The 27,235-nt window shown below is 44.7% G+C and overlaps 1 long non-coding RNA gene across 1 annotated transcript in view; it reads right to left on the bottom strand.

Annotated features, from left to right (window-relative positions):
* The window catches only part of LOC147580283 (uncharacterized), a 41,864-nt gene extending 15,976 nt beyond the window's left edge, over nucleotides 1-25,888 (bottom strand). Inside the window, exon 1 of the long non-coding RNA XR_015251914.1 lies at nucleotides 25,722-25,888. This is a non-coding gene — a long non-coding RNA (uncharacterized LOC147580283). The remainder of the gene's footprint in view (nucleotides 1-25,721) is intronic.
* Nucleotides 25,889-27,235: the final 1,347 nt, after the last annotated feature.

Genomic DNA, 27,235 nt, shown 5'->3' with positions numbered 1-27,235 from the left:
TAGAAGTGCAGTGGTTTTAAAAGCTTTTCTAGCTATGGAGTTCACACAAAATCCTCCCCAGAAGTCCAGTAACTGCTCTGGTTAAAAGGGAAGGGCAGGTGGGGGTAGAGTCCTCTTGACAACCCCTTATCCTGGAGACAAACCACTCGAGAATCCCCTGGGACTCCACAGAGCTGTTTCAAAGCCACTGGCCAAGTAAGAAGAGCTGGGTTGTGTCCAAGGACCTAGGTTCTAGTCCCACTCTGCAACTTGCAGGCTGTGTGACCCTGGGCCAGTCACTTCACCTCTCTAGGCCTCAATTTCCTCATCCCCATGATGGAGAAGTTAATGTCTCCCTCACAGGGATGCTGAGAGGCTCAACGCTGATAACCAGGGTAGCTTTGTACCTTACGGTCAGCATAAAATTTGTTGTCAGGGGGCCCAGAAGGACATGAGAAATCTTGTGTCATTTTGAAACAGGCACTCTTGGAGGCACTAGGCCCTGGGCTACAGAACAGACACATGGCTGCAAGACTCACGGTTGCCTTTTTTTCTTGGGGCTTCAGGCCCCTGCATGCTCGCCAGGCGCCTCTTTGCCCCAGACCTCATTACCCAGCCAGCTGGGGCCCTCACGCAGGCATTGTTTCTCGTCCCTGGGTGTGGAGCTGGAACACGTGGGCACGGAAAATTCCTCCCCTCGCTGCTCCACCAGCCAAGCCCCAGTCCCAGCCCGGGATGCGGACCCCTAAAGGGAAATGGAGGCAGAGTGTTCTGGCCCCAGGAATCAGCTAATGGAACCTTGTTAATTACTATGTAAATTACTTTAATAGCCTGATCCCCGCCAGACAGTTGTTCAGGGGCTTAAGACTCTAGGCTGGGGAGATGGGATCTCAGGTGAGGGGAAGGAGCAGCCTTTCCTTGGCCCAAAGAGCTCCCATGTATGGTTTCCCGTGGGGTGGGAGGAGAGGCACAGATCGGTAACCAGAGGGGAGGATGACCTTGCATCTGAGCATGGCCCATGAGGATCCTGAAAATGACACTGACATGTAGGAATCAAGTCCATCTTGAAGACTGGCACTAAAAAGCACCTCAGATGTCTCTGGTCCTCACGCCTTCTCTGCGTCCAGGGAGAACAGAAGCCCAGAGCAGGTGAGTGACCTGTCCAAAGTCACACGGCAAGATGATGGCCAGGCAGGGGCCGGTCTCCCATCTCCGGCCCAGGGCTTCTCAAACTGGCTCCTGGGGACGCGCTAGATCTGGGCGCCCTGCCTGAAACATCCAGTAGTAAGACTTTGCCAACTTTCAGAGGAAAAAAGAAATGCAACCAGAGGCATTTTCTTGATTTTAAGGTCTACCTACAGTTTTTATAAAAAGATACACTACCCTACGGGCACGATCCGTAGCTATATTTTCTTCCAGAAACATGCTCTTGTACTGTGGAATTAAGCATGCCACATTAAGCTATACAATGTCATAGCATTCTATAAGGAGGCCGTGACTTTAAGATTCTCTGACCTGAAGGGAACCCTCAGTCCTGAAGCACTTCTTTTCATCTCAGTTTTCCAGATAAGGGAAGAGACACAGAGATGCTAATGACCTTCTGAAGGACCAGTGCTCTTCCCTCCCTGCCATTTGTCAGAAGTATGTGTAAACCAAGAGTGACTAAGTGCTGAGAGGGCTAGGAAGGAAGGCAGGCGAGAGCGAGGACACCCCTACTATGGGGCTGTTGCCAGGAGGTTGAGCTGTATTTGACAGGCTCCCCGACCTCTCCGCGGGCTGCCTGCAGGCACACGGCTCCCTGCTGCAGCACAGGCTGAGTTTCAGACAGTAGGTCTGCTGGCAAGACGAAGGCTGGGCTGGAGTGGTTCTATCATGACATGGTGGCTCTGTGGCCACTTGCTACCTGTGTGACCTTGGGCATGTGGCGTCGTCTATCTGAGTTTTGACTCCTTCATCTGAGAAATGAGAATAAGAACACTTGCCTCACAGGATGGTTGAAAGAATGAAATGAGATGGGCCTGTGCACCTGGTACGGTGCCCGGCACTCACTTTCTCCCTCCTGGTCTCCCCTCTCTCTGTAAGATGTAGAAGTGAATATGTTTTTTCATGTTTATTTAATTTTTTTTAGAGAGAGAGAGAGAGAGAGAGAGAGAGAGAGAGACAGAATCTGAAGCAGGCTCCAGGCTCTGAGCTGTCAGTACAGAGCCTTGACACGGGGCCTGAACCCACAAACCATGAGATTGTGACCTGAGCTGGAGTCAGACGCTCACCCAGGCGCCCCAAGATGTAAATATTTTTAAATTCGGGTCAGGTGCAGGGGCCTGGAGTGTGTCACTAGGTAAATGCAGTGGGCTATCAAAGCCCCCACCCCCTCTGCCCCCCTCCCTGGGTACCCAGTTGCCTTCCTTGCACCTCCAGGGAGTGTAGTGGATCAGAGGCTCTCAGCGCCCCCATGAGGCTCTGCCCAAGCCTCTCCCTCACGTGCCCTGCAGTCCCAGCTCTGCCCTATGCCCGGCACTGGCTGGCGGTTCCCTTCTGCCAACCCCCAACCCTCCTGTCAGCACCCCCAAGTCAAGAAGCCTTCCCACTGCCTCCAGAACCTGGTTTCCTTGGTCCTCAATGCCGCACACAGGGGCTTCCTCCTTCTCTTCCCTCGAGGGCTATTCTACCACCACCCCATCTTGGGCTCTAGGTTCTGAGTATTTCCTGGGTCTGCTGGCCACAAAAGGTAGGGCCATCTGAGACTTGGTCTCTGTCCTTGGGAACGGGGAAGCAATACAGTAGTCCCCACCACAACCACGAGAGGGGAAATGCTGTGAAGCTCCGCCAGCAGCAGGGATTGCTAACATTTGTGATAGGTATAAAGGTACAAACACGGATGCCGACAGATCAAATAGGCCAGGCTCTCTTTGAGGTGTCTGATGATCCCCCGCTGGGGCTGTCAGCTTCTCCTCCACGCCTCACCTCGGAGGTCATTTCCTTGGAGAAACACCTTTCCCTCCACCCGAGCTTGGCTCTGTGTCCCTCTCCCACCTGGGCACTTCCCAGAGGGGACCATCATGGCCTGTTTGCCTGCCTGTCCCTGCACTGGGCTGAGCTCTAGGAAGGGAGGGGCCGCAGCTCATTCACCTGGCTCTGGACTAGTTTTGACTGCAAGTAACAGAGTCCAGCCAAATTTATTTAATCAAAAAGGGGAAATTTCTGGAAGGCCATGAATGTGCTTTAGGAGGGGCCCAAGGAGATACAGCTGGCCTCAGGAAGGGCTGAAACCAGAAACAGGTCACCCTCCACACTTCCCCTTCCTCTCTCATCCCTGCTTCTTTCTCCTCTCCATTAGAATCGTCTCATGAAAGTTTCTGCTTAGCCCCTAAAATGTTAACTATAACATTACCGAGTGTGAGAAACAAACGGTCCGCTGTGCGCGATTTTAAAGTAAGTGGTCAGGGCGCCTGAATGGCTCAGCCCGTTCAGTGTCTGACTCTTGGTTTAGGCTCAGGTCATGCTCTCGTAGTTCATGGAATCGAGCCCCATGCCAGGCTCTGCGCTGGCAGCATGGAACCCGCTTGGGATTCTCTCTCTTCCGTCTCTGCCCCTCCCCTACTCATGCTGTCTTTGTCTGTCTCAAAATAAATAAATAAACTTTAAAAGATAAAGCGATCAAAAGCTGCTTGGATAAGCTTGAGGCTCTCACCTTAAGCCTTTCCCCACACAGAGGTTATGAAAGGGGAGGAGTCAGAAGTTAAGGAGTTTGAGAAGGAGGATGCCTTTGGAGCTGGTCTATATGGTGTGTGTCCTTTCCACCACTAACAAGACATGATAATGGCCTTTAGCCTTAAAAAATCAAACTGCCAGGGGCGCCTGGGTGGCGCAGTCGGTTAAGCGTCCGACTTCAGCCAGGTCACGATCTCGCGGTCCGTGAGTTCGAGCCCCGCGTCAGGCTCTGGGCTGATGGCTCAGAGCCTGGAGCCTGTTTCCCATTCTGTGTCTCCCTCTCTCTCTGCCCCTCCCCTGTTCATGCTCTGTCTCTCTCTATCCCAAAAATAAATAAAAGTTGAAAAAAAAAAATCAAACTGCCAGTTATTTTACCAGAAAAAGATGGGTTTGTTTGGGAACAGCAGAGAACTGCAATCTGGACAAGCTGGCTGCAGCAAAATCATAGGCAAGTCCACAGAACAAAGAGAAGGAGTGCTCTTATAGAGGAAAGGGGGGACATTGGAAATGCTGTTACAAACAAAATGTCCCTTGGAGTAAACTGGGAGTTGGAAGTATTGTGGCTTTTCATTGGCTGAGTTGTCACTGTGTCTCACTGGCTGGGCTATGGGGTGGGAGGAAAGCCTTTTTTTTTTTTTTTAATGTTTATTTATTTTTGAGAGACAGAGCATGAGCAGGGGAGAGGCAGAAAGAGAGGGGAGACACAGAAACAGGCTCCAGGCTCTGAGCTGTCAGCACAGAGCCCGACGTGGGGCTCGAACTCACGAATTGTGAGATCATGACCTGAGAGCTGAAGTCAGAGGCTTAACTGACCGCACCAGCCAGGCTCCCCAAGTGACCATTTTTCTTGATGAAAAATTTCGTTAGTGGAGGAATGGTTGGTGGGCACTGGGGAGCCCTGCATGCCTGACAGCTTTGGCAGATGGAGGCCCAGAGGGAGGAGCAGCGCCCATAGCGCTCACTGCTCCCGTGTCAGGGGTCTTGGGGTAAACCGAAGCCACCGCACAGGAAGGAGTAGGGGCCTCCAAAAGACCCGGGACATGGCGGCAGCTACCTCCCCTTGGCCTTTGCCACCCAGCCGGCAGGCTCCCCTCAGCCTTGTTGCTAGACGCCCCAACGCCAGAGCTGCCTTCTGAACACCCGCTCCATCCTGAACATGGCCCTGCTCCACAAACCTCTAGAGCTCCCTCCTACCCTAAACATGAAATCCCATGCTTGTGCCCAGCTTTCCTCCAGCACCAGGGCCCAAACGGCCTCTCCGGAGAATCCTTTGAGGTAGGTGCCAAGGCTGGCACAGGGTGAGGGGAGAGATGTCCTCACTCTCAGGGTCCAGCCTGCCCCACTTTCCCTGCATATACTCCACCACCCTCGGCACAGGAGCGGGGATATCCGCGGGCTCCTCAGAACTGAACTAAAGGTGCTACAGGAAATTCAACTCAGATTCAACAAAGGCTCTGAGCGCCAGCTTGGTGCTCTGCCCCTCCGCATATACCCTGTCACTCAGCCTCACAGCACCCCATTTTGAAAGTACCTCACTGTCCCAGAGTCTGTCACAGAGCCGGCACGTAGCCGAACGGCAGCAATGATGACCGCCACGGACTGAGGACCTACTATGGGGCAAGCCTCATAGTGGGGCTTCCCTCCCTTACTTTGTAAACCCCTGCGACAACCCAGAGCTTCGGTCCCCCCTTCAGGAGGTCGGTCCCAATTGTTCACTGACGCCACACTTATGAATTTGCCAACTCAATAAAATGTATTTAACTCCCATTCAACACTTCTTCTGCTTCCAGGGTCGTTTGCAAACATGTGCAGAGTGGCAAAATACTCGAGTGGCCCTATTCACACGTTCCCACACGACGTCCCACAAAGTGACGCTCTGCCTTTCTTGTCTCAGCTCGAGCTGCAAACAACTGGCCTGTGGTCTACTTAGTGCCCTGCTTTTCACATTTCTGCGCTTTTATTCTTTGGTGATTTCACTGTTTCGGGGGCCCCACAGGTAATACTACGGTTCTGTCTAGTGGTCCTACGTGCAAAAAGGCTGTGGTGTGCCTCACAGAGAAAACTGGTGTGTTAGACAAGCTCCCTTTTGTCAGTGAATCAATAATTTCTATTAAATAAGGCGTTTACACAGAAACATAAAACAAGGTTATGTATTGATCGGTTGACGAAAATGCAACCTGAAAACTGACCGGGTGGCAGGAAACCCTGTATTTTCCCTAGGAGAATGGCTCAGTCTTTGTTAATTCCATGCTCCCAGGTGCTTTACAGAACATGGCTATGGCAAATAACAAGTATTTTTGTCCTTTGCTGGTGAAGAAGTTGTCACCCACCTGGGCTTCCACAGCTAGCGAGTTGCAGGCCATTCCGAGAGGAGTCAGAAACAAGTGACCTCCCCACCTGGTTCTTTCACGAGGTGTGGGGTACATGCTGGTGGCCTGGGACATCAGTGGGGTGTCAGTGGGGGGCAAAGTGAGGCCAACTTGCTATTAAATAGCATTATCTAAAGTTCTTTTTCATTTATCTTTCAATCCTTACGATTGGATACAAGTGAAAGCCTGGGTCTGGTGCAAGTCAGTCCTTAATGAATCCCAAATCCTCCTGCTGATCCCCCTTTTTAATAAAGAAAAACCCTCAGGTGCACAGCCTCTAGGAGGTAGGAGGGTATAGCTGGAATTTAGTAACACTTATCTTTATACTTGCCTTCAAACAGAATACTTGCCATAAATAATGGCTCATGAAAATAGTTTTTAACTTTCAACAAAGGGACAGAAACTTTCTTTCCAAATAGATACAATTAAGTACAGGTATAAATATTTAAAGAAAAATGTTAAATAAATAAGTGTAAGGAAAATCCAAGGTGGCCTCTACTGGTTTCTGAAGGAAGCAAAAACCAAGAAAGTAATATGTGAATGACTGATGTTTTAGGGGTGCTGGCTGGCAACATTCTGTCTCTTGATCTCGATGCCGGATACACAAAGGTATATTAAAACTTTTAATGGTTTGGGGCTCCTGGGTGGCTGAGTCAGATACTCTTGATTTTGGCTCAGGTCATGATCTCACAGTTTTCTGAGATCGAGTCCCATGTTGGGCTCTGCACAGTGTGGAGCCTGCTTGGGATTCTCTCTCTCCTTCTCTCTCTGCCCCTCCCATCCCTCAAAATAAATAAAGAAACATTAAAAAAAAAACTGTTAATAGTTTAAGCCACTATGGCTTAAACCAACAACAAATTTATTATTTTATCATCCTGGAGGTCAGAAGTCCATAACAGGTCCATAGGACTGTGTCCTTCTGGACGTCAGAAGGAAAGAGGATTCTCTGTCTTTTCCAGCTCCTGCAGGCTGCCTGCACTCCTTAGCTTGTGGCTTCATCTCCTATCTCCGAAGCCAACATTGAATCTCTCTGTCCTGCCTCCCTCTTTCCTTTATAAGGACACTTATGGTTACACAGGCCCACCTGGATAAGGCAGGCTACTCTCCCTATGTCAGAATCCTTAATCATATCTGCAAAGTCCCTTTTGTCATGTAAGGTAACATATTCACAGATTCTGCAATTAGGATGTGGATATCTGTTCGGGCCTTTATTTTGCCTACCACATGTGTGAGTGTGAGTGTGTGGAAACATATACAGGGAGAATAAGGGTGTGTGAATGCATGTGCCCAGAAGCACATGTGTATGGGTGGCGGGGGGAGGGTGTACAGAACCTGCAGGGCTGGGCACTTGGGAACTAAGACTCCTCCGTGCTCACAGCCTTCCAGCACAGCCAAGCGTGCAGCTGAAATCTGCCACTGTCCCCTCAAAGCCTCTCTTTGCAGTGAGGTCACCTCTTCCCTCCCAGCTGGGACCAGGGTAGAGGGGAGGGCTGGGGATCCCATGATGGGGTGGGTGGTGCTGGCATGCCTAGGGCCCCTGCTGAAGACACGGAGGCCCGGGTGGGGAAGACGGCCCTGGTCCACTCTCAGCAATCACTCTGTTCAACTGCTCTTTGACGAGCTCCCCCAGCAAACGTAGGGCAGGTTCATCATCTGTATTCAGAGAGAGCCAGTTGATCACATTTCTGGGCACCACCCTGACCCCATCCTGGTTTGGCTGGGCTTGGAGGTTTTACAAACTGCAAATCCATCTGCCTTCATAACTGTGCCGTTTATTTTCAAAACTGAGGTGCCTCTTGGCACCTTATTAGTGATTACAAAACACAGTAACAGCAAGCTCTCATTTATGTGCTGCCTACCTTCCACGTCAGCATGCTAAACCCTTCACACACATTATACCCCTTAACCCTGTGCCGACCCCACAAGGGAAGCATTTCTGAGCGAAGGAATCCAAAGCTCAGAAAGGTTAAGTGACTTGCCCAAGGTCCTGAAGCAAGTGACCATGGGAGCTAGGGTCTGAGTGCAGCCCTAAAGGTAATCCACATTGCCTTGTTTCTGGGAAGAGCATGCCTGGGGCCCCATTCCTTCGCTTAGGCCTGCCTCTCCTGGAAATTCTCCTCCAAATGTCCCCATGTCCTGGGGACGGGGGCGGGAAAGTGGCCCAGGTCTGGGGCTGTGCCTCTTGTCAGGTTAGCCCCAGATCTCTTGCTGACAGGCTTCATCCCCTTCAGGCCATGGGCCCAAAGCCTTGGAGAGGGAACTAGCCTGAGAGAGTGGTCTCCAGCCATCTTTCAAGGATATGGACTAAATCTCAGGCTAGAGATTTTTATACCTACTTTCCCTTCCTTAAACACAAAGAAATGGGGTGCCTGGGTGGCTCAGTCAGTTAAGTGTCCAACTTTGGCTCAGGTCATGACCTCACAGCTCATGGGTTCGAGCCCCGCATCGGGCTCTATGCTGACAGCTCCGAGCCTGGAGCCTGCTACTTCAGATTCGTGTCTCCCTTTCTCTCTGTCCCTCCCCCGCTTACGTCCTGTCTCTCTCTCTCAAAAATAAATCAAACTTAAAAAAAAAACAAAGAAATCAATATATAAAATATAATTGCCAAACTGCCTAAAATGCACAGTCCAAATACTCCCACAAAAACCTCACAGTGAGGGTTATGTCAAAAAGACACAGGAGCCAACTGCAAGAGCTCCAAATTAGGCGGAGCTAGGACAATTTAAGCAACAAAATTAAAAGGTATTGGATTATAACCCAAAGTATAAAATACATATCCATGAGTCCATAGTGCTATAAATTTATGACCGAATAAATAAATGAGACAAGACAAAACCCTGGTGCAAAACAATCCGAAATAATATTATATATATAATATATAATATAATACACACACACACACACACACACACACTCCCCATTCAAGGAACAAGAACATAAGACCCCAAGCCTTAAGTGTGGGTTGTGCACAGTGACTTCCTTCCAGAGCACAGTATAGGAAGTGGAGAGAATAGCTTATTATGGAGACAGACACTACCTCCGCTATGCGATCAAGGCCAACCTCAAGAGTGTAAGTTATGTTGGTAAGTATGAGGAGAAGAGCACTTTATCTCTGTGTTCTTCCTCCCCAAAACTCATACCCCTGCTCTAGGCATGAGGAAAACAGCAGACAAAGTCCAGGAGAGCGGTGTACCTGACCAGTGCTACTCAAAACTGTCAAGGTCATCCAGAACAAGAAGAGTCTGAAGATGGTCACCCCCAAGAGGAGCCTAAGGAGACTTGACAACCAAATGCAGTGTGACATCCCGGATGAGATCCTGGACAAGAAAAAGGAGGTAGGTAAAAACAAAGGAAAACCGAATGAAGTAGAGACTTCAGTTAATAAGAGGCACCAGCATTGGTTCATTAATAATAACAAATGTACCATACTAAGGTAAGATGTCAGTAAGAGGGGAAGCTGGGTGGGGAGGTACATGGAAGTTCCCTGTACTATCTTTGCAATTTTTCTGTAAATAAAAAGCTATTCTAAAATTAACAGTTTATTTGAAAATAACACATTAAGGGTCACCTGGGTGGCTCAGTCAGTTAAGTGTCCAAATCTCGGTTTTGGCTCAGATCATGATCTCACAGTTCTTGAGATCAAGCCCTGCATGGGCTCTGTGCTGGCAGTGTGGAGCCTGCTTGGGATTCTCTCTTTCCCCCTCTCTCTCTCTCTGCCCCTCCCCTGCTCATACTCTTGCTCTCTCTCAAAATAAATAAATAAACACTAAAAAAATAAAAAATAAAATAGCATATTTAAAATTTTAATATATACAGTAAATTTTTTAAAACATAGTATTTATTATTTGAGCTTTAAAAGTAACATAAAAATAATAATTTTGGTATACTTTAATTCGTGTACTTTAATCAATTTCTTAGCCATATCTGTTTCTAATATCATGTCACTGGTACTTTTCTAAAGAATGTGTGTTTTTTTTCTTTAAATGTGGTCTCTTCCCCCCCCCCCAAAAAACTGCCTATAATCATCTTCAAAGTTATATGTTATTATTAATAAAATGGAAATTGTTGATACCCTTTGTTGACTCTCCTCTGTAGAGCACAATATTTTTAACATGAGTATCATTTCTCTGCAGATACCTGAGAAGCTCTGAGCAAATCCTAACAGATGGAAGATATTCTCAGTTCTAATTTCTTTAGATAGGAATGGTTAACTATTTCAGCCCAAGTATTTTCATGGGTAGTGTCTTTTTAAATTCCATTTAGAATATCTTTCTTTAACAAGCCATTATGAGAAGATAAAACTCACCACATAACTTGGCTTTGTAATTCTTTTCAATATTTTGCCAATTGTAGATGCCGTAAACCATCAGCCTTCTGTCTCTTCAATCCAATTTAAAATATAAATCTGCCCAATTAAACATAGGAACTCCACCAAAACATTCTTCCCACAAGTCAAAAAAAACAAAACAAACTATAGCATTTCTACATTACATCTTGACCATCATTTGACCTCCCCTAAGCTAATTTATTCAGCGACTTCCTTGCTTTTGAGGGACAATGTAAATGTTTTCCAGTGTAAAATCGCTGAAATTTGCTTACTGCATTGTCTATAATACCTAAAATTTGATACAGGGTTTTATTTTTTAATTTTTGTTTAAAATTTATTTATTTTTGAGAGACAGAGAGAGACAGAGCATGAGCAGGGGAGGGGGAGAGAGAGAGAGGGAGATACAGAATCTGAAGCAGCCTCCAGGCTCTGAGCTGTTTGTTAGCACAGAGCCCAAGGCAGGGCTCCAACTCACAAACTGCAAGACCATGACCCGAGCTGAAGTTGGACACCCAACCGAGCCACCCAGGCGCCCTGAAACAGGTTTTCGAAGTTAGTTTATCTTGGCACACTCGTGGAACACTGTGATTAAAGATTTTCAGTTTCTTTTGAACAAAATTGAGAGGACTCATTTACAAAATGTTCAATTCCGTTATAAACACTTAAAGTGATTTATAAAGTATTTCTCCAAAGGCTCAAACATTTAAAAAATTCGACTGATGGCAGACAGCAAAAATAAAAACAAAAGCAAAAACAAAATACATCTTGCTATGCAGTGCTGTGCCCAAATCATATTGGAAGACGGAGGCAAAAGGAAAAATCAGTAATACTGATCCTGTCTATTCAAAATTTTGATATTTTGTCCATGTGGATTTTCGAATTAATTTGTATTTTTAAAATATTATAGGGGCACCTGGGTGGCTCAGTTGGTTGAGTGTCCAACTTCAGCTCAGGTCATGATCTCACACTCTGTGAGTTCAAGCCCCACGTCGGGGTCTGTGCTGACAGCTTAGAGCCTGGAGCCTGCTTCAGATTCTTTGTCTCTCTTTCTCTCTGCCACTCCCCTGCTCATGCTCTGTCTCTCTCTGTCTCAAAAATAAATAATAAGAACACTAAAAAAATTTTTTTAAAGAATAAAAATAAATAAAATAAAATATTATATTAAAATACTATTTATATTGACTACTGTATTTTTTGGTCCTTGAATTTTTCATGAGAGGTGGATGCCTTCTCTCCACCCCTACTCCTGGCCCTGCTGCCATATTGAACTGTGTTTTAAATTAAATATCATCTTTGCCACAAAAATATTGTAGTGTAATTACCCTTCATGTGTGCATGTTCATACAAATAAGTGAAATTTCTATTTCAATTGATATACCATGGCAGCCTATTCTAACCCTATTTTCAAATATGCGCACCACCACGGATTCCAAGTTCATTTCTGCTCCATGAATTTCCTAATTGGATATGAATATTGTTTTTGCCATGCTGCTGTGTTCTGCTGAAATATACGCTCACATTTGCAAGCACAAGTAACTGTATCTTCAGTGCTGAACCCTGTAAATAAATGTGCGAGAGTATTTACAATAACGTCAGATGCTTCCCCCTCGCCAGAATGAACTTACCAAAACTTGCTTTGATTCCATTATTGAAATAAACTGAATTTCTATATGAAGCACTTGGTGACCTTGATTTAAAACTGCTGAAGGAGTATGTCTGGTTGCAAGGAGGAGAGACCCTCTCAAACTAGCTCAACTTGGGGACGCTGCGATGGGGATGGTCCCACCGGGAAAGATTCTGGGCCCCTGACGGCATCAAGGAGTGGCTGTACCAGCACTGGGTTGCCTGCCTCCATATTTCTTTGATTTAAAGGAAGGAAATGAAACTAATTTGTTTAAGTTGCTGTTTGGGGAATCTGCCAGAACATCACTCTCACTGAGCCAGCATCCAAATCTCTCCTTTCCCACTGAATCCAGTGCAGGCTAATTTGATGGAGCCACCAGGAAGCACATATACAGCTCAGAGTGAAGACCCCTCTCCTGCCCCCAGACATGTGTTCTCTCAGCCAATAGCAAGAAGAAACAGCCCTTAGATACAGGACACAGTTCTAGGAATTACAAGGCAGGAGGATTCACATCCCAACCCTGCTCTGAGAGGACAGGGAGGGAAGGGACATTATTAAGCATTTATCATGGGTAAGAGGCATCAGCTGTTATGCCTTATTTAATACCGTGTAAAGAACGTGTTTGTTCCTTTTTATCCATTAGGAAACAGGTTTCCTAATCCATTTAGAAACTAAATGAATTGCTGCCTTGGGCATTTGGGCAACTACAACAAAATATCACAGACTAAGTGGCTTATAAACAACAGAAATTTATTTCTCACAGTTCTGGAGGCTGGAAAGTCCCAGATCAAAGAACCGGCTGATTTGGGTTCTGGGGAGAGCCTGCTTCCTGGTTCAGATGGCCTTCTTGCCATGTCCTCCCATGGTGGAAGGGGTGAGGAAGTTCTCTGGGTCTCTTTTATAAGGCACCATCCCCATTCATGAAGATTCTGCCCTTATGACATCATCACCTCTCCAAAGCCCCACCTCCAAATACGATCACATTGGGGATTAGGCTTCAGCATACCTGGGGGGACATTAACATTCAGTCTGCAGCAATTGCCCAGGGTCACATGGCTAGGAGGAGATGCTGCAGAGCTGGGAATGGAATCCAGCACCTGACCCGCTGTCCCTGCACCACATGGCTCCCTTGCAGTCTGGGGACACCATGCCTATCTTTAGGGAGAACTGCTCTTCCCCTCCTCCACCCCTGTGGATCCAACGGGGGCTGCCAATTACAGGCCCCCAGGGGTTGATACAGAATCCAGCTCGGGCCAATCAGTGGGGCTGTGAAGTGTAAGGCCAGGGTGATACATGGAGGAAGTCAGTCTTGAGTCAGAGAGAAAGGTGTTGACAGGCCCAGAGACAGAGAGAGAGCCTGGCAGGGTCTCCTCTACCCTGAAGTAGTGGCACCCTCCCTCGACCCATGGTTTGGTTGTGGGAACCTGTACGCTTTTTGACTGAGCTAGCTTGAGGTGGATTTGTACCACTTGGCTCCCGGTGGGAATGCAGCATAGTTCAACCACTTAGGAAAACTGTTCAGTCGTGTCCACGAAAGCTGAATACATGCGTACTCTGTGACCCAGGGATTCTATTCTTGGGCATATGCCCAACAGAAATGAGTGCCTGTGGACACCTAAACACTTGTGCTAGGGGTGTGTCTGGGTGGCTCAGTCGATTAAGTATCTGACTTCAGCTCAGGTCATGATCTCACAGTTTGTGAGTTCGGGCCCCACGTCAGGCTCTGTGTTGACAGCTCAGAGCCTGGAGCCTGCTTTGGATTCTGTGTCTCCCTCTCTCTCTGCCCCTCCCCGGCTCATACTCTGCCTCTCTCTGTCTCTCAAAAATAAATAAATGTCAAAAAAAAAAATTTAAACACTTGTGCTAGGGAGTGTTCGTAGCAGGACTATTTGCAACAGCCCCAAACTGGAAAAACACAAATATCAACAGGATGTTAGACAAATTGTAGTATATCCATATTATGGATGCTATACAGCAATGAGAATACACAGTCTATACAGATGCATACAACAGTATGATTCAATATTGCAGACACTAGACTGAGTGAAAGACTAGATCCCCTTTCTGTGATATTTAAGAACAGGCAAAACTAACCAATGGTGATAGAAGTCAAAAGAATCGTGACCTCTGGGGGCAGGGGTGGTACTATCTGGGAAGAGGACACAGGAGACTTCCCAGGGTGTTGGAAATGTTCTAGGTATTGGATAGGGTAGTAGTTAAATTTGTAAAAATGTCACTGAGCTGTACATGTAAGATTGGAACGCATGGCACACTTCTTCATATGTATATTAACCCTCACTAAAAAAAAAAAAAACAACAACAAAAAAGAAAGAAGAAAGAAAAGAAAAAAGAAAACAAAAGAAAAGAAAAGAAAAGAAAAGAAAAGAAAAGAAAAAAGAGGTCAGCATGTAAAATTCTGAGGCCAGCCTTCACAGGGCCACATGTATGCAATGAATGGTTGCTCCAATGCCATTCTCCACAGTGTGAGCAGATGGGGGAGCTTTTGCAAAGCTTTTGCAAAGCTGGATGCTAAGTGTCTCGGGGCTCAATGAGTTGGAGATGCAAAGTAGTTTACATTTCTAAAGCAAACAGAGGGGCACCTGGGTGGCTCAGTCATTTAAGCACCCGGACTTCAGCTCAGGTCATCATCTCACAGTCCATAAGTTTGAGGTCATGATCTCAAGGTCCGTGAGTTCAGGCCTCGCGTCGGGCTCTGTACTGACAGCTCAGAGCCCGGAGTCTGCTTCAGATTCTGTGTCTCCCTCTCTCGCTGCCCCTCCCCACTCACACTCTGTCTCTCTGTCTCTCAAAAATGAATAAATGTTAAAAAAAAATTGTTAATAAAAAATAAAAATAAATAAAGCAAATAGAAAGTAGTAGTAGAGAGAGAGACAGAGACAGAGACAGAGACAGAGAGATAAAGCAGGAAGAGAAAGAAGATCCCTCTCAGTTTTGGTGCTTCCTTTGGAAATGACTGTCCTCCAAGGAAGGACCGTATTCTTGTTCTAAGAGATCTGGACAGTGCTGAGCTTCAAGAACATTGGCAGGGGGTGAGAGGGGGAAAACAGATCCCGAGGACCCTGCTCCTATCTGGTCAAGGGTCCTCACCCTCCCCATATGTATTTCTGATCCAGGGCGTGATTTGCCTACTAAAACTGAAGTTACATTCAATTCTTGTCCTAGACATTCCTAAAGTAGCGGGGGGAACAGAAGGTCCAGACAGGGATGCAGAGGACAGGAAAGGAGGACACCATAAAATGTTTTTAGAGATTGCACCTTTGTCTAAAGTTAATTAAACAGTAACACGGAGCCAGAGTTGTTGAACTTTCTCTTTCTTCTGTGTCAGACATTCAGCGCCCTCGATTTCATCTTATTCTCATAGCAGTCCTGTAGGTTACCATTATTATTCCACTTTTACAAGCGAGCAGATTAAGGCTCAGAGAAGTTCAGTGATGTGCCCAGAGCCACACAGCGAAGACGTGACTTGCCCACATCCCTCCTTCCCTGCTCCTCCCACCACAGAGTCATTCTCCCCAGTGCAGTCAGAACGATCTTTTAAATACATGATTCCAATCCTGCCTCCCCATTTCAAATGTTTCACTGTGTTCCCCAAGCTATCACAGACAGACCTCATCCTCATGCTGGGACCTGGCCCCTAGCTCGCTCCCATCACTTGGCCACTTGCTTCTGCCACCTGATCCCCAAAGGTTTGAGCTTCCTCTTACCACAGTACTCTCGACCTGTGCTGCCCCCTCTGCCCAGAATGTCCTACCTGACCCCCTTCCCCTGGGAGGACTCCCTCCATCATTCCAGGCTCAGTCCAAGCGTCATCTTCTCAGTGAAGCCTTCCTGGACTCCCACATTACCATCCTCTATCCACGCTCAGAGAATGCTGCCTACTTTCAACATCGCTTACCACAGTCTGTGAGTATATGTTTGTGTGACTATCAGTTAAATGTCTACCTCCCCCGCCTAGAACGTAAGCTGCCTGGATCTGCTTGGCTCACCTGTATCCACAGAGCCTACCGGGGTGCCTAGCACCTTGAGGGTTCTCCAAAATTTGGTGAGTGGCTGGCTGGCTGATGGATGGGTGATGGATGGGGCAGAGAAAGTGTTCCAGCCCAAGTCCATCTGACCACAGGACCCTGCTCTTTCTACTCCGGTTCACCAAGTCTGTGGTCCTAGGACCTCTATGAACACCAAGTAAAATCAACATGGCTAAAGCTACAGCACATCTCAAAAACCTCTAATCACCAGTCCAGAGAAAGGAAATAACCTTTCAACGCCTTGCAACAGAGTGGCCCAGGAACCCCGGCCTCCTCATTATTGAAAAGAATAAAAGTGGTGCTCCGATTTCTCAGGAATGATTTGTGAATGTAGTATTTTGAGTCTGCATGTTTAAAACTATTCTGTGGTCTCTTCATGTTTGTCTGGATCTAAAAATCCTTGGTTCATACTTTTTCTCCTGGGGTTTCTTGAAAACGTCCCATTGTCGTCCTTCTTCATGTATTCCTATTAAGAAGTCTGATGCCAAACTGATTTCCTTTCCATTGTAAGGAATTGGTCTTTGTAAATTTAAGGCCCAGAGGATTTGTTTCTTTGCCCCTAAGTCTAATATCTTGGAGCAGACTGTTTCAGGTCTATTTCCCCATGTACAGAGTAAGCTCTTTGAACACACGAACTCAGATCTTATTTCATTTCCAGAAAGTGTTATTGTTAGGAGCACCTGGGTGGCTCAATCAATTAAGCATCTGACTTCAGCTCAGGTCACGATCTCCCAGTTCGTGGGTTCGAGCCCCACAGTGGGTTTGAGCCCTGCGTTGGGCTCTTTGCTGACAGCTCGGAGCCTGGAGTCTGTTTCAGATTCTGTGTCTCCCTCTCTCTCTGCCCCTCCCCTACTTGCTCCCTGTGTCTCTGTCTTTCTCAAAAATAAATAAACATTAAAAAAAAATTTTTTAATATATTAAAAAAAGAAAGTGTTATTGTATTATAGTTTTAAATTTTTGTTCTGTTTGTCTTTTTTTCTTTCTTTCTTCAGGGACTCTAATTATATAAATGTTGACACTTCTCTGCCTGCCTTCTCTAGCCAATGGTTTTTCTTTGGTATTATTAAATCTCATTATTTCATGTTGGCATTCTTAGCTATTTTCATTCCTCTCATATTATATATTCAATCAAATCTATTCTCCCTTGGGCACCTTGTAATTTTTGTCAGTTCTGAGATTCTTTTCCTTTCTATTTCTTTCCTGAATTTAGTAAACACTCATGTTGCATCTATCATTTCTGCTTTGTCCATTTCCTTTCTGAGCTTTCAAATTTGTGATGTGAGGTGGGTTTTCCCCTCATATCTGCAAATATTTGTTTAAGGATATTTAATTCAAGTCAGGGTGTTCTGTAACAGTTTTGCTCTCCATTATTGGTTTTGGAAAGAGAATTTTATCAGCTGAAAATATTTTGATTCTCATTTTTTTGTTCTGTAGTAGGTTTGTGTAGATGTTGGCTTCTACTTTCTATTTTTTTTTAAATTTTTTAAATGTTTATTTACTTTTGAGAGAGAGAAAGAGAGAGAGGCAGAGAGAGGCAGAGACACAGAATCCAAAGCAGGCTCCAGGCTCTAAGCTGTCAGCAGAGAGCCCGACACAGGGCCTGAACTCATGAGCCATGAGCTGAAGCCTAATGCTCAACCAACCGAGCCACCCAGGAGCCCCTATTTTCTGTCTATTTTTAATATGATGTTTTTCTCCACCAGGACTTACAGGTGGTCCTATGTAGACAAGGGTAAACACTTGAGAGGCTCTCTAAGTTTCTTAGTTCCAGAGTGTTGTCTTATGTTAGTACATTAAAGTGAAGTGGTTTTGGTAGGTTTCCTTTGTTTCTTTGGACCCTAATTTCTACCACTTGCTCCTTATTTTCCTTCACCATCAACCATTTGGAAGATTCCTCTCCCTTCAAGCCATCTCTTTCCCACAAAAATGGCTCTTCATAAGACTTCCACCTTTGGTCTCATACTCTGAAGCCCCTTTATTCAATTCCTCAATAAACAGCACTCTGATTCTTCAGTACTTCCCCACTCAGGGTGAGACTCTTACTTTTGGGGAGTGGTTTTATCTAAGCTCTACCACCATTAGAACTTGATGCAATCTCTTCTTTTTCTTGGGGGTCTCCACTCAACTCTGCCCTAGCAAAGCCTCTGGAGCTGGCTCTGTTGGTTTCAAATGTTTCTTCTGCACTGATCGATATGATATGTCTTTCTTCTTTGGACTATTAATAGAGTGGATGACATTGACTTATCTTCAATATCTTGCATTCCTAAGACCCAGTTACTTTTTATATATTGCTGGATTCAATTTGTTAATATTTTGTCATGGACTTTTGTATTTATGTTCATGAGAGATACTGATCTTTTCCTAAATCTGTCTGGTTTGGGCATCAGGATAAAATTAGACTCATTACAATGAACTAGGAAGTATTCCCTTCTATTTCCTGGAAGAGATTTATATGTCAAAAGATTGGTTTCATTTCTTCTTTAGACATTTGGTAGAATTTGCCAGTGAAATCTTTTGAGTCTGGAGTTTTATTTTTCAAATGGCTTTTAACTATAAATTCAATTTCTTTAATAAATATATGACTGTTTGAGTTATTTATTTCTTCTTGGATGAGTGTTTAGTGGTTTGTGGCCTTCAAGGATTTAGTTCATTTTATCTAAATTGTCCATTTATTTTGTAAAGTTGTTTATATTATTATTCCCTTATTAGTCTTTTAATGTGTATGAAGTCTGTTGCGATAATTCAGTTCTCATTCCTGTTATTGGTAATATGTATCTTCTTTTTTTCTTAGTCAACCTAGAAATTTACCACTTCATTTTTTCAAGGAAACAGCTTTTTGTTTCACTGATTTTTCTCTATTGTTTTCTTATTTTAATTTCATTGAATTTTGCTTTTGTCTTTATTATTTCCATCCGTCTGCTTGCTTTTGGTTTATATTTCTCTTCTTTTTCTAGTTTCTTGAGGTGAAAGCTTAGATTGTTGATTTGAGACCTTTCCTCTTTTCTAATATAACCATTTAACACTATCAACTTCCTTGTAAGCATTGTTGAAGCTGCATCTCACAATTTTGGTCTTTTTTTTTTATTCAGTTCAGAATATTTTCTAATTTCCATAACACTTTCTTTTTGACCCATGAATTACTTAAAAGTGTATTTTTTTTTAATTTAAAGTGTTTAGAGATTTCCCAGTTTTTTCTCTGCTATAAATTTCTAGTTTGATCTCATTGTGATCAAATAACACACTTTGTATGATTTCAATTATTTTTAAATTGCTAAGACTTTTTTTATGACTCAAAATGAGGTCTTCATTGTAGGTTCAATGTAGGTTCTTTGCACACTTGGAAAGAATTTATTTTCTACTGGTTTTTGATTGAATGTTCTATAACCATCAGTTAGTTCCAGTTGGCTTATGGCTCGGGTCTCGTATATGCTATTTACCTGTTCTATGAATTACTGAGCAAGGAATAGTGTACTCCTCAACTATAATTGTGGAGTTTTCCATTCCTTTGAGTTTAATCAGATTTTGCTTCATGCATTTTGAAGTCCTGTTATTAGGTGCATACACACTTAGGATTATTATGTCTTCTTGGTGAACTGGCCCTTTTATTGTTATGTAATGTATCCCTTTATCCCTAGTAATTTTCTTTGCTCTGAAGTCTACTTTGTCTGATATTAATATAGCTACTCCAGCTTTCTTTTGATTGGTGTTTGCAAGATGTATCTTAATCTTCTTTGAATTGCCTTACTGAGATATAATTCATATGTCATAAATTCACGTATTTGAAGAGTACTGTTCAATGGTTTTTTGGATATATGTCTTAGTCTTTTAACCTATCTATATCATTTTATCAACAGAATTATAGGAAGCATATGGTTGTACCTTGTTTTTATTAATCCATTTTGGCCATTTCTGTCTTTTAATTGGTATGTTTAGTCCATTTAGATTTAATGTGATTATTGATATGTTTGAATTTAGGGCTGTCATTTTATTATTTATTTTCTGTTTGCTCTGTTTTTTGTTCCTCTGTTTCCCCTTTTCTTCTTTCTTTGCGTCATTTAAACATTTTCAATTTTTTTAATGTTTATTTTTGAGAACAATAGAGAGACAGAGTGTGAGAGGGGGAGGGGCAGAGAGAGAGGGAGACACAGAATCTGAAGAAGGCTCCCGGCTCTGAGCTATCAACACAGAACCTGATATGGAGCTTGAACTCACAAACCGTTAGATCGTGACCTGAGCTGAATTCGGACACTTAACTGACTGAGCGACCAAGGTGCCCCTGAACATTTTTTAATATTCCATTTTAATTTATCATATTGTATGTTTTACTATATCTCCTTGGTAATTTTCTTGTGATTGCAACTTACATACTTAATTTTTCTCTGTCTACTGTGAACAGATACTTTACTATCCTAAATAGAATGTAGAAATTTTACCATAAGTCACCTTAGCCTCCTTTCTTTATACAATAGCTGTCTTAAATATTAGACCTACATTGAAAATGTCATCCTAGAAGAGTCCTAATTCTTGCTTTCAACGGTCAATCATATTTTAGAGAACTCAAGAGAAGGTTAACAGTCATTTACCCAGATAGTTACCATTTCTGTTGGTTGTCCCTCATTCCTGATGTCCTAAGTTTCCCTATGGTATCATCTTTCTTTCATCTGAAGAATTTCTTTTAGTATTTATTTTACAACACGTGTGCTGACAACAAAGTCTCTTAGGTTTTTTTCATCTGAGGATATTTTTATTTCACCTTGATTCCTAAGGATAATTTCACTGGATACAGAACTCTGCATTGGTGGTTCTTTTCTTTCAGCACTTCCAAAATGTTTCATTTCCTTTTAGCCTCTATGGTTCCTGGTGAGATATCAACAGTCATTCAAATATATGTTCTCCTATAGATGATGCAGTTTTTCCTCCGACTACTTTCCAGATTTTCTTCTTTATCTTTAATTTAAAAACCATTTGATTATCACATACCTGGGAGGTGATGTTTTTGAGTTGATCCTGTGTGAGGTTTGCTGAGTTTCTTGAATTTACAAATTTGGGAAGTTTGCAACCATTATTTTTGTATTATTATTTCCTCAACTGCACTCTTTCTCCACTCCTTCAAGGACTCTGATGACACGAATGTTTGACATTTTAGTATTGTTCCACAGGTTCCTGATAGTCTGTTCAATTTCTTTCAATTTTTTTCTCTCCATTGTTAAGTCTGAACAATTTCTATTGATCTATCTTCAGGTTCATGGACTCTTTCCTCTGTCCTCTCCATTCTGCTACTGAGTCCATCCAGTTATTGTTAAATGTTGGTTATTATATTTTCCAGTTCTATATTTTCCATTCAGTTCTTCTTCATATCTTCTTTTTTTGTTGTTGAAACTTCCTATTTTTTCATTCATTTCAAAAGTGTTCACACTTCTTACAGTTACAGTAGTAGCTTTAAAGTCTTGTTCTGATAATTTCAATATTTATGTTTTCTCAGGGGTTGACAACTACTGATCGTCTTTTTGCTGTAAGTTGAGATTTTTCCAATTCTTCATATCCCAAGGTATTTTTGATCGTATCCTGGACATTTTGAACATCATGTTATGCGACTCTTGGTCTTGTTTAAATACTAAGAAGAATGTTGATTTTAAAAACAAATTAGCAGACAGTTGACTGAGGCGAGGTTCAACCACAAGCTTCAACCCACTATTTATAGGCTCTGGTTCTAAGATCAGTTCAATTTTCAAAGCCTTTTGTAGTTCTGTTCAAATGTGTCCTACATATGCAACACCAGTCTGAGAACTGGGTGGTGGTCTGCCCCCTAGTTCAGTTCTCAAAACCTCTCAGACTCTCTTTAGGATGAGATTGATGCATGCACAGTTTGGAAGTGATCCCAGAAGTTCACATACAAAGTTATACAATCACTCTCTGGTGCTCTCTCCTCCCCACACGCACCCCAACACTTTTTGGCTGTCTGCGGCCTCCCTAGCCCGTCCCCCGGCCAGATATCTGCCATTTTGTGGCTCTGCTATGCCCTTCTTCTGACCGCATCTGTGTCTGACACTAGGCAGGGGAAAGACACAAAGAGAAAAACAGCAAGAATTTGCTCAAGCTCTTCTGTTCACAGGTCTTCTAACAGAGAGAAGGTTGTCTTTCCCTAGGGATTTTAGGTTCCTACATACAGATGCTGTCCTCCCCACTGCCACTGCCACCACTGCAAGACTGCCCGGGGGGCTGGCATGAGTGAGGATGGAAAAAAGAAAAAATAAACAGAAAAGCTTCCTTCTCCCTGATCCTTAGGAGGACTTTTTCTACTCTTCAGGCCAGAAAGAAAACTCTGTTTGCTCTCTTGAAGCTCCTTCTGCCTGTACGTGGTGCACCCTTCCAGGTTTCAGGCTGCCTTTGAGTCCAGGTCAGCCAATACTGGAGGGAAAAAATGAGAAACTCAACCCAATTCGGTTGTACTTCAAATTCTTGTTTCCCTCTCTAATCTATTGGCTACAATTTACTTTCCAATGGTCCACACACTCTGTCCAGGAAGAATAACTGCATTCAGTAGGAGACAAAGTAGATGGTGTTCACTCCATCTTTCCTGGAACCAATCTTTCATCCACTCGGCTTCTATTTCAATTATATTTGTCACTTCTAGAAATTCTCTGTGGTTCTTCTTCAGATTCATCTGGTCAGTTTTGATTCTCTCTCTCTCTCTAATTCTTTTGTCATACATGCAAACACTTCTTTATTTTAGGCAAGCCACACATAATTATTTCATATTCTATAACAGATAATTTCAATATCTTCAGTCAGCGTTGCCGTCGGTCTGATTCAGCAATGTTGTTTTCTGCTGACTCTCATTTCATGTAGCTTATTTCCTCTTCTGTTTAATGATTTTTTTTTCCAGTATGACCTCCTGTTCCTTGGAAGTTTATCTGTGAGAAGTCCTTGAAGCCTAGATTTAAACTGTGCTTCTCCAGGGAGTATTTGCAATTGCTTCATCAGGCATCTGGGGAATACTTCAAATTGCATATTTACTTAGTTTTGTTATTTGCTTTTTTTGTTTTGGGGGGTTTTGTTTTTGTTTTTGTTTTGTGTGTGTTTTGTTTTGTTTTGTTTTGTTTGGAGAAGGGGAGTGCAGGAAGCACTAGGCAGTATAAATTCTGGTGCCACACCCATTCGAAACTGGGCTTATCCTAGAGATTCTCAGGAAAGAACCTTCTTTCTTCCACTCCAACTCCAGTGAGGACAGAAGCAGACAAGTCTCTGTGGATACTCTTCCCCCCTAGTTTAATAGCCCTCTGGGATCCTAGCTTTATGTAGAGGACTTCTGACCTATTCTCACCTAATTCCCAGGAATTATCCTCTGTGCCATGAGCTATTAAACTCAGACTCTGGGTCACCAGGGATAGGCAGATATCCTGTAGGCAAACACTAGCTCCAAAATGTACTTACCCCCATCAGAATCAAGATTTCTTAATGCTCCTAAACACTGACATTTCCCTTATTTTATGTTATCTAAGCTATGTTTTTAAAACTATATTTTAAAAAATGTATCCAGGGGCACCTGGGCAGCTCAGTCAGTTAAGCGTCCAACTCTTGATTGCAGCTCAGGTCATGATCTCATGGTTCACGGGGTTGAGCTCTGTGTCAGGCTCTATGCTGACAACAGGTGCCTGCTTGGGAGTCTCTCTCTCCCTCTCTTTCTGTCCCTGCCCCGTACTCTCTCACTCTCTCTCAAAAAAACAAAAAAACAAAAAACCTTTAAAAAATAAAAATAAATAAAAATTAAAAATGTATCCAGCATAAAATTTGTCCCAGGGGATATTTCTCTACATATATACTGGAAATGGCAACTTTGGCTTCTGATAGAAGTCCAGATCATAGTTATTCTGATAGCTCATGAACTTAGTTTTATTTCTTCCACCTAATTTCACATTCATTACTGATTATAATTTCCTCCCTCTTTCTTCTTCCCTTTTTCTGGATTGGTCAAATTTCTCTTTATTCCTTATTTCACCACCACCACTAAGCCACATGCCTGTTTGGAAATTCCACCCTGCTTTTCAAGTTTGCTGTTGGTTTTGCCTGTTCACTTCTCGTATCCTTTTAGAAGATTTTTAGACTACCTTTCTTCTCTGTGCTCCAAAATATCCTTTCCCCTCCGTGGATTTTCTGATAATTTAGATCACCACTATCCCAAAGAACTTTCTGCGGTGGTGGAAATGTTCCGTATCTGCCCTGTCTGATTCAGTAGCCACTAGACATGTGTGGCCATTGAGTGCTTGAAAAATGGCGAGTGCAACTGAGGAACTGATTATTTGGTTTTATATAATTTTAATTAATTCAAATGTAAGGAGCCACATGTAACTCATGACTACCATACTGGACAGTGCAAACTTCAAAACTTCATTTTTGACTCTTAACAGGTTTTCCTTTACCGCATGGCCTTTGTTTCGAGAATCCCTACTTAAAAACGTCATTATTCATTTTGATTTAACTAACATACCCATTCCTTCCTACTGTTTCCTATACACTCTTTCATCCCCTGTCTTTTTTCTTTTTCATCCCCTATTTTAAGATCTCTCTTTTAACCCACATTCCATTGGTTTGAGTATCTCCTTGAGTATTTTGTTCAGTCCTTATGTGCCCCTGACAGAATTAATGGTATCTTAACGAGAATGAAGACTCTTGGGTCATAAACCTTTTTCCCTAACAGAGTGTGGATATTTTGTTGTCCAGTATTGTAGATCTAAAGATTAACGTTAGCTTAATTCTCTTTGAAAGCCACCTCATCTCACCTCTATGAACCTGTACAATGTCCCCTTTCTCTTTCAGTGGCAGGTAGTAATCTCGGAGCTGAAGCCTACGAGAAATAGAACTTTCCTTATCTAACTGAATTGTATTTATATTTCGAGCCATCATTTCACTTGGATGGAGGACACCTAATCTTAGTGAAGGCTCCATCTCAGTTCTTGGGTAGGGATGGGAATTATGTAGTATTGAGGTGGGGGAGGAAGAACCCCAGGAGGCCCCAGCTCTTGGTCATCTGCCTTGCTCTTCTCCCCCAGGATGTCTAAACATCAGACACTGGTGCCCACTGACTATGCACGGCCTTCTTCTGGGCTCCCTTGCAGCCTCTCTAGATCCTCCTGTCCTCTGTGCCTTGTCTGTGCCACACTCTCGGGCACATCAGAAACACACTCCTGAGTCCACCCCGCTGCAGGCTATGGGAATCCCTCTTGGGCACCCAGGAGCCTTCTGCTGCTCCTGGCACTTCTGAGAGGCCACATCAGGCCCATGTGCCTGGATGTGCCCACCGGGCGACTTCCATTTCCACTGCAATGTTGTGGTGCAAGGAAGTCCAGGCTCCTCCCACCTCCTTAGCTGCACCAGGGGCCCAAGGCCTCGCCATACTTAGATCCTCATACCCAACTAGGGGGTCCATCCTCTTCTTTCACCTCCCCTATGAGTCTTCTCCCTCCCCAGCTCATGGAATCTTTCTTTAGTTTGGAGGGGCGGGGGGTAGAGGCACATAGGGAGTGAGTAGCAAAGACTGAATTGAAATCCAGGTGTCCAGACATCGAAGACAGGCTCCTCCCAAGCCTGCAGTGAGTGTCCACACAGTAGAATGCATCCTGCCCTGTACAGAAATGCCCTGGGAGCCCCTCAGAGCAGAGACCTACCTGCTAGGTGGGGAATACTCGATAAAAGCTGGATGAGGTTGAGACCACCCAGGCAGAAGGTCTGCAGCGCATTCCCACTCTTTGTACACGGTTGAGTCCCCGCTGTGCTCCAGACACCGATCACTCCTTGGCCCATTAGCCAGGGTGCTCTGAGAGATGGGGCTGGGGAAGAGGTGAAGGACAGGAGATGAATGAGTGTGCCCCCAGCATACCACATAGCAAGGCCACCTCACAATGATGTGATGTCAGACGTCATGCTCCGTGCTTTTTTCCATGCATTCTCTTATTGAATCCTCACATCACCTTTTAGAGAACAGAAGAGAAATTCTTCTTCCTTCCCATTTTATAGATGGGGAGATTGGGGCTTCAAGAGATTGAGTAACTTGCCCAAGGTCATACAGCAAGGAACGAAAAGCTGGATTCAAAATCAGCTCAAAAGCTGAGCCCCAAACCTGCACAATACACGGCCCCTTCCGCACCAGTTCTGTGGTGATGAGACCCAGTTGGCAGATACGGGAAAAGCCCCAAGGAGGAAAGGAACTCGCTCGAGTTAGTGTAAGAGCCACACCCAAACCCAGCACTAGAGCCTGGGCTGTGTAACTGCAATACCGCCACTTACCAGAGGCTTCTAGGCTAATGGAAAGACATCCCTCCGTTGCTGTCCTGGGGTGGTGGCCACCGGGTAGGTGTAGTGCCTGTCCTGGCCAGCAGAGGTCAGCCTTTCAGGGTCGGCAACAGCAGGGCACGCCCGCCAAGACACTCCTTGGGTGCAGGCCGTGTGCACGCCCCAGCACTGGGGTAAAACCATAGTCCAGCTCCTGACGTTGTGGAGCTACCGGGTGTGCCACGCTGAGAGGACACGGCCAGCCAGAGTGCCACCTACACCTTGCACTTCCTCACTCCACCCGGGAGTAACCCTGCCCAAAGGTCAGCACCTTTACTTCAGAGAGCATGCGCAAAGCCCTGCTCAGGGAACAGCCGCAAGTGGCTCCACCCTCTGGTCTTAGTTGATTGGACCAGAGCTGGACACGTGACACACGCCGGGCCAATCAGCCTTTCTCCTGAGTTTCCAGAGGCACAAAGTCTAGCTCCCAGGAGCCGTAGGCGCTGGTGGCGGTCGCCTGGGCCAGGCTGGTGAAAGGGGGCTGGCTGGCCTGTAGGGACCGTGAGGACACACCTCTCAGCTCTCTGGGGAGCAGAGCTATCCGACGGCTTCAGCAGCTGCGCTCTAGGCCTTAAAGACCAGCAAGTCCACCTGCCTCACATTACATGTGGGGAAACCAAGGCTCAGAGCGGGTCAAGGTGAAGGAGGAGGGGGAAGTGGCCACCTCCACAGTTGGATATGAACCGGGAAGCCAACAGAATTACGACTAGGAAAGAGGCGTACGCGCACACGTGCGCGCGCGCACACACACACCTTCCTCCGCACACACGGCATGCACACCAACACTAGAGAAGGTTCCCGTCACCCTCGCCCGCGATGCCCGCCTCTGCACTGCAGGCTCGCAGCCCAC

The sequence above is a fragment of the Puma concolor genome, chromosome B3, assembly GCF_028749965.1.
Source record: "Puma concolor isolate L17-30 chromosome B3, mPumCon1.1.hap2, whole genome shotgun sequence".
Lineage (NCBI taxonomy): Eukaryota > Metazoa > Chordata > Mammalia > Carnivora > Felidae > Puma > Puma concolor.
This window is presented reverse-complemented; position numbering and strand designations above follow the sequence as displayed.